General features: G+C 37.7%; 1 protein-coding gene across 4 annotated transcripts in view; it reads left to right on the top strand.

The window, feature by feature from the left end:
• Positions 1–1,357: 1,357 nt before the first annotated feature.
• LOC111219521 (CMP-N-acetylneuraminate-beta-galactosamide-alpha-2,3-sialyltransferase 2-like) overlaps positions 1,358–8,247 on the top strand; it is a 31,106-nt gene continuing 24,216 nt past the window's right edge. For 3 of the 4 annotated variants that reach the window (XM_022742220.1, XM_022742222.1, XM_022742219.1), the window contains exons 1-2: positions 1,358–1,441; positions 7,089–7,158. The gene's annotated coding sequence lies outside the window, so the exon portion shown is untranslated. The remainder of the gene's footprint in view (positions 1,442–7,088; positions 7,159–8,247) is intronic. The other variant, XM_022742221.1, reaches the window with a different exon arrangement.

Genomic DNA, 8,247 nt, shown 5'->3' with positions numbered 1-8,247 from the left:
GTTAGTTATCATCCTTAAAGCGTTTTTCTTGTAACTTTAAATGTGAAACATACTAGCACCCACACAGGGTTATGGTAATGCAAAATAACTTTTACAGTTTTCCTCACCAGCTTCCCATATGTCTGTACTTCAATAAAAAAAAACATGCTGTTTCTCTATTTCAATGTTTTTCTACATGAACTGTGATGAACTTTGACTTTTCGTACCAGGAACCTGCAGGCTTCAGCTACAGGCTTTTAGCTTGACATCCTGTGCATAATCCCTTTTACATGATTCTTGTTTTGAAACTTGTCAGCTGTAAACATTAAAAAGTTGGCAATGTAATCAACAATTCATTGAGCTACCATCAGCTTAATTAAATAGATAAAATATTGATAGTTGTCAGTCATCAGTTGTGAGTTTCCTGAATCAAACTGTTTCAGATGATCAATGTATTCAGTGTCTGAAAGATTGGACAAATCAACAGAATAAAAACAAACACAGGAACGCACCACCTATTGATTTGTCAGCAAATAGTTGCTTAGTTACACATCCAGAAGTTACGGCTCAACAATACCTTTAGTTTTTAAGTCATGTTTCTGACCACCTGGCAAACATGAGTCCAATATTGACTCTGTTTTTGGTCTCCACCAACTTCTCATGGAAATACCTGGCTCTTCAGCTGATAATGCTCCACATTTAATAGCTAGAAACTGTATCTGCCGGTTGTTTGTTGCTGACCCGGTAGTATCCCTATGGGGTTTAAGAGCTATTTTTGCTGAACACAGCTGCATCGTGTGACTGAAAAACTTCAACAATGGATTCAATTATTTTTCATCAGGTGCACAAACAACTCAAATGAGATGGCCTTGTTGTGTAAATTGGATGTGACAGCAATTGTTTGCTCATGTGTTAGCAACACAACTAATTTATGTGGTGATAATATGTCAGCTATTGTGTTTATTGTTTGCTCTGATGCTCTTAATTGGAAAAAAAAAAGAAATTAAGCAGCTTAAAATTAAATCAAATGACAAAAACCACATGAAAAACGTGATGTAAAACTGTGACTACTGCTGTGATTTGTTTTTGTGATGCTAATGAAACAAAGCTGCTGTTTTTTTAACGTAATTTCATTTACATTTGTTTATTTCCCATATTTATCAGTTGATTGACAATTTTATGTGTTTTATGGTTAACTGTAGAAGGTCAGAGCCATTTAAAATGGGTTTTGGAGTTGTGTCAGACATAGTTATACACACCCACACACCAAACCGCATATAAATAAAAGTAAAAAAAAGAAAAAAGAAAAAGAAAAGTACCCCCCTCTCCCTCCCTCCCTCCCCCTCCAGGTCCTCCCCCTCCCGGGCGGGGCCTCGCTGCTCTGCATCACCACAGCCTCACAGCTCTGCTGCTTCACACAATGAGAAGAAGAAAAACCATCCGGCCGCTGCTGCCGCCTCATGTGAGTCCTCCTCGTTTTGTTTTCAGCGGAGCTTTGTGGTGTTTTACCGACTGTTTCCCGGGTCAGTGTGTGTCAAGGCCTCAGTACAGCTCCGTGTGTGTGTGTGTGTGTGTGTGTGTGTGTCGTGTGTGTGTGTGTGTGTGTGTGTGTGTGTGTGTGTGTGTGTTTGGCAGCGCGGTGGAAACTTCAGCTAGAAACTTCGGAAACTTCCCACCAAACTTCATGCAGTTTTCAGCTGATTTCTCCGCGTGTCGTTCTCACTCTGGTTGACGCAGTTGGTTTAGTTGGTTGGTTTGTTGTAATTTGGTGTGTAGCAGCGGAAAAGTGAAGGAGTGTGAGACCGACAAGAAGCAGAAACAGAGGAATAGGAGGAGGATCAGGAGAGGGGAACTACCTTCAGACTTTTGTCTCTACTTTCTTTAACCAATTCTTTGTGATGTGCTTATAATACTCGCATAGCGCTTACACACTGTCTGTTGGCTCTGCGGTGGCGTTACTGTAACTTCATATTTCTATAAAGTGAGACCTCTCCGCGATCACCACATATTGTACAGTGCCCCTATAATCTTATTTAGTGTGTCGCCAGCTCACAATTTGGGCTGTTTTTCACTCACTTCTACATGAACTGTTAGCTGCCACCCTGTAGTTATGTTATTGTAGGTCTGCTTAAATATAGCGTCTCCCTCAGTTTACCGTTATAACCCGGGCTGTAGTTTGCTGCAGCTTACGCAGCTGTGGTCTATTTTGACCTTTATTATACTTGACCCATGTAACTTAAGTTGGCCTCACCAAGTTTAACCTTTGTTTCCTTTAGCACCGCAATATGGAGGCTATGGCCAGTTTGTTTGGGTTTCCCTTTATGAGGGTTATAATTTTTAGTTTAGAGATGCAACTAACAGTTGCTTTCATTATCAGTTAAGCAGGTTATTATTTCCTCTGTTAGTCGATTAACTGTGTGTCTATAAACTGTCCAAAAAATGCAATTTACTACATCCTAAGGAGATGTTTTAAATGCCCTTGTTCTGTCCAATCATCAGTCCAAAACACAAAGGTATTCAGTTTATCATATGTGACAAAGAGAAGCACAATTTTTTTTTTCCTTTATAAAAAATGACTAAAACAAATATTCCATTGTCAAAATAATTGCTTATTCATTGTGTGGATGACTAATTGTTGCAGCTCAATCTCTATTTTATTTGTATTTTTTTTATCATATGAGAGACATCTCTCAGTATAAAGGAATACATTTCAACAGCAGCACAAACATCAGCTCTGAGAATACTCATCAAATGGAATTAAATCCTTACAAAAAAAAACACAGTTTCAACAAAAACTGAACATTAAACTTAAACTTTCTCCAAAGTATGTGAATTGATATTATTGTAGTACTGTTGAATTAGACTACCTCGGTTTTAATTAGGTGTACCTAATAAACTGGCAGCTGAGTGCATATGTGTCTGTTGGGTCTACGGAGACTTCAACTGTACGTCTGCGACCATCCATTATTGTCATTATCTTAATTAATTAGTCATTTGGTCAGTAATATGTCAGAAAATGACCCTGTCCCAATTCCCCAAAGCCCATGGTAACGTCTTCAGATGCTTGTTTTGTTTGATAAACAGCTAAAAAAAAAAACAACATATAGAGTTTACTATTGTAAAAGACATGAGAAAATATTCACATTTGAGAAGCTAATCTCCAATTGTGTACAATATTTACTTTGCTATATAAGTACTAGCAGTATGTCTATAACATTATAACCCTGGGTGTGTCTGTAGTATCCATTTGGTTTATTTTTATTATTTACAATACTTGAACTGTAGTTATCTCATTGCGTCCTCCTTCGTTGTCATGTTCACCACAGCTTCCTGTTCTGAGTAAGTTGTACTCTGCTGCTCTGTGGTGACTTTATTTCTTTCGTATTCCTATATAGATAATGTCTTTTTGGGACAGTTGTTGTTTGGCCTTTAGATTCTTCACTGTATTGTTGTCTCTTATAGTATTTCAACTGTATTCTAATGTGTCAGAGATACTCTTTATCTCTTTATTTCTCTTTTATTCATACACAACCACATACCACTCCCATAACATTTGTCTGACTCACAGATTGTGTAGACTCAGCTGCATTATTATCTCTTATGCCATCTGCCAGCACCTTGTAGTTATCTTGTTGAAGGCCTATTATACCATCTACTTCATAACTTTATGTTTGCAATGAAAATGCAGATAGGAAAAGATTCAGTAAAACATAGTTCCTCATTGGGTAAGTGTAGCATAGCTAGGAACAGAGCAGACAGGTAATAATACCAGAATACCTCTGGTTTATTTCGCACACCATCTCTAGTTTTATCTCTTTCATATTTACTCAACAAAAACTTAAGATAGACAATCATTTATCCACTGATGCAACTTTTACTACTCTTCAGGACGATATGTAATTTGAGATAAAATGTATTGCTTCCTAGCAAACATATTGGTCATCAGGAGGGTATGTTTGTGGAGCACAGTCATCCTGTTTTGTAAGTACTTCTCTGTACATGTTGTTTCCTATAGTGTTTCTATTATATTCAGTGTTTGTATAAAACCATGTATAGTAATCCTACAATATTTCTACAGTGTGCTCTTCTGGTCCTCACCTGTTTGTATTTCATGCCACTTTATCAACCTTTTGGTCTATTTAATATATATAACGCTGTCTTGCTTTATGATGACCTTTTTATGGTTACTTTGTTTTATGTCATGTAGTGTTTGTGTAGAAATATTAAGCAAGTGAAGAATTAATTTATACCTTTTATCTCTTGCTGTGTCTGTAATATTCTCATGCTGTGTCTGTATATGTGTGTTGTATATAATCTCTCTGGGTGTGTTTGTGTGTAAACTAGGATACTCAACTGAAACATAATTATAGACAGAGGCAGACAGATTGTGTGGTCTGTGAGTCAAACGTCCTCTGTATTTGGACAGATGTAATTATAGAGGCTTGATTCTAAATCTGAACTACAGAAACGGATTGTGACAGACCCGACTGACTGTCTGTCTTCAAGGCAGTTTTATCTCTACAGCCCAAAAAGACAGATTTCTCAGAGGTCTCTAAAACATGTCCAACATATGACTCCTTTTATCCATAGATCCTTGATTCATAGGAATGAAAAAGTCAACACTAAAGGAAAAAAAGAGAGGGAGAAATATCAAAAAGAATAGCAGAGGAGAGAGCACTCTTCCAGGACAGACAGACAAGAAATAAATGTCATCTTTACAGAGCAGACTGCAGACTGGAGAGTGAGTTGGCCTGGAAGGCGGGGTGAGGTGAGGTGTACTGTTTGTAATACTGTATGAAAACACAGTTAAGTTGTGGCTTGTTTCAAGATTATGTAATCGCTGTTTTTATGGTGGCAAGTTTACATACATTAGTCAACTCTAACCACACAATCAAATGTTAGACTGACTTTATGAGTAGTTCCATCATGTTGAGAAACTTTTATAGCCACCAGGCACCGTAGATACAGCACAGATCTTTAAGCGCATAAAAAAAAAAAAGTATGCTGTCATGCGCACCCCAAATGACAGTCACACAGAGAGGGACCGTAGAGAAACTGACACAACAGCGCCAGTAAAAACTTAATGGATATTTTCATGAGAATTGTCTCGATATGCCCGATGGCCTTCCTGGCGAGTGCTTCATGTAAAATGTTGAGAGGGGGGCAAAAAAAAATTGTCATGCTACTCTTTTTGTCTGGACGTAGGAAGGCATCCCTGATGTGCTGTCGGATGTTGTCCATTATGATACACTACACTGGATGTAACAATCAGTTGGCGCGCCTGATGTCCATTTTTGTTTGGGTCAGGCTGTTACCAGGCTGATGTCATGTAGTCTGAACCCGCCATGAGTGTCTGTCTGTCTTTGAGTCAGCACTGTAACAACACTTGCTGAAGTCACTCTTTAAAATGACCTCACTGTGTGTGTGTGTGTGTGTGTGTGTGTGTGTGTGTGTGTGTGTGTGTGTGTGTGTGTGTCCATTTCCCTTGGTCATTTCTCAGCTGCACACTTGAGCTTGACTAATTTTCCATCCTGCTGCTGGTCAGTGACTCCTAACAGAAATAATGACGACCTGTCTCTGCTGTCTTCATGGAAACTGAAACATTCATGTAGGGCTGGATAATAAACCTGAACACCACCTCAATCGGAGCAGAGGACTGTGGAGTTTGCCTTCTTTTTGTTACATTAATTTAATAATCTCACTGTGTAAGCAGAACTGAACCTCGCACTCCTAAAACAAACTCGTCTGCTTGCTGTGTACAATGCCTGTTAGATTTTCACATATGCCAGATTTAGCCCTCGGCCTGACAACAACATAACATGGGTTGGGATGTGAGTGAAAGCTGTGAGAGTTAGCATGAAGTTCTAAATGAAACACACCCACTTATTAAATTGTGTCACTGTCCTTTCACTCACTGCAGCCGGTCAGCTTCCCCTCCTCCTGTGCTACTTCTATTATTTCACCTGCAGTTCTACAAACTAGGATGTAAACAATTCAATGCTTTTTTGGGGTCAGTTACTCCCCTCTGTCAAACTGGCTGCATACTGCAGAGCCACAGGATTTTGTGTGTCAGAATTCAAGCAGATTGAAGCAACATACGAAGCAAATTAGGCGATGTCAATTTGTGACTAGAACTGAATATGTCTGCATATTATGTTTTGACTTTATTGGGGTTGGTTTCGAGTTACTTTGAACAAAGTACATGTTAGTTTGAATTTGGTCAAACTTTTAGACATGGAAGTAGTATAATGTTTGTTTCGGTGTCTCATGTTCCGGGTTATTCAGGATCTGCTGGACATGTTTATTGATTAAAGCTGAACACATCTGTTTAGAAAGTGAAATCCTTTACAGTTAAAGCTGTGAGATTGAAAAGATGTGTTGAGATTGTTTATTATAAAATGGTTGAGACTGTTAAAATATGAAATTGAGATTAAAAAAAAGAAGGAAAAGGGAAAATGAAGCTACAATTTTAAGGCCTGTTGAGTTTTTATAAATTCAAACGCTTAATTTAAAGATGCCCATTTTTTTTAGAAACCTTCTGTTATGTTCTTTTAATTTCCTTGAAATGATAAAAGAACATAATTTTCATACAGTTCAGTTCAACAGTTTTCATAATATATTCAGTTTTCCTCAGTTTTTTTCCCTGGAATTTCATTTCTGCAGTTCAGTGAACAGTTCAGAAACTCAAAATCAAACATGTTTCAGTTTGTAGTTTCACTTTGTTGTTGGATTGAAAAAAAACAGATCGGTCTGTGGTATTATTTTGGTTGTTACTTCCTGTGTAAAGATCTCTGTGATGACTGTGTGCTCACAACCCGTCAAATCTCGTGCACATGTTCGCTTCACTGCATCTATTTGATCCTCATGTCAGCATCAGGGCCCATATTTATGTGTCTCAGGAGGCCGTGAGAATTAGTTAGGTTAATTATGAATCCCACACTGACTTTCAGGAGCATGAGAAGACACTCGCAGCTGCAAAGAAAAAATTATAATGACGTGTCTATTGAAGTGACAGCTGTGGTTTTGAGTGACATTAGTAAGTTTATATGTGTAAAAGCAAATACCACGTGACTAAAGATGTTGAGATTTTTTTTATTTTTTATTTACAGTCTGTGACAGTCTGCCTCATCAGGACCTGGAAACCTTTCTGTGACACGTCCCTCACAGCTCAGTGTGAAGGTATTTGTTTTTATTCCTCCAACACACTGGAGCAGGAATAACACAGTGAGGCTAACGCACTCGCTCTGAGCTTTCAGGCTGTTTCAGAAGGACATCACTTGACATTTTTATAATTTCTAGTTCTAATACAACTCCTGAGTTTCGTTGTTGATATCAGAACAATACGTCTTTTAATACCTTACCCTGATGACTAAAAACAAGTTGACATTTTGTAAATGTTGTTTAAACGCCAGCAGGTGTAAAGAACTTTAACAAAATTAAGTTGATCAAAGAATAAGTCCCCAAGTACTAGAAATACTTGACTTTTATAAATTCTCTTTGTTATGGACAGATTTTGGTTGATATCAAAACAGTGTTGACATTTGATGCCCAGTTTAGTCCACCAGTGCAACAGCTAACAATTATTTTCATTATCAATTAATCTGACTAATGATTTATTTGATAAAACATCACATAATAGTGAAAAATTTCCAGCTTCCCAGAGTCCAAAGTAACATCTTTAAGTGTCTTGTTTTGTCTGACCAGTGGTTTAAAATCAAGATATTCAAGATAAAGACCGAGAAAAGCAGCAAATCTGCACATTGAAGAAGCGGACACCAGAAAAATTTGGCATTTTTTCTTAAAAATTGGCTCAAAACTATTCACTGTTAACCAAACTAGTTTTAATTAATCTTCTGTCAATTGACTAATTGATTAATCGACTAATCATGGCAGCTCTAATGTCATAAAATTGACATGTCTCCAAAAATGTCTCCTCTGTTGTATTGGGGTGGAGACTCAGAAACAACAATCTCCAAACATAGACAAATAAAACCAAATTATTTGACAAGGCTGACACCACCAGCTGGAAGAGAGGACAAATGTTTTTCTTTTTTTGTAATTTGACTGAACTGACCCTTTGTAAATATTTGAAAAAAAAAACACTAGGATTTTTTTTCTGCTTTAGATGCTGCTTTAGACACAACAACACAACACAAGTGAAACAGGTGGCAGGAGCAGATTGTTCCCTCATATCTGTGAAACAGCAAAAAGTAACACGTTTTAGTCCTCATTCCTCTGGCAGCCTGTGTGAGAACTGACATCAGTCTT

The sequence above is a fragment of the Seriola dumerili genome, unplaced genomic scaffold, assembly GCF_002260705.1.
Source record: "Seriola dumerili isolate Sdu_G_001 unplaced genomic scaffold, Sdu_1.0 BDQW01000066.1, whole genome shotgun sequence".
Lineage (NCBI taxonomy): Eukaryota > Metazoa > Chordata > Actinopteri > Carangiformes > Carangidae > Seriola > Seriola dumerili.
The sequence above is the reverse complement of the archived record's forward strand: the minus strand, read 5'-3'. Positions and strand labels throughout refer to the sequence as shown.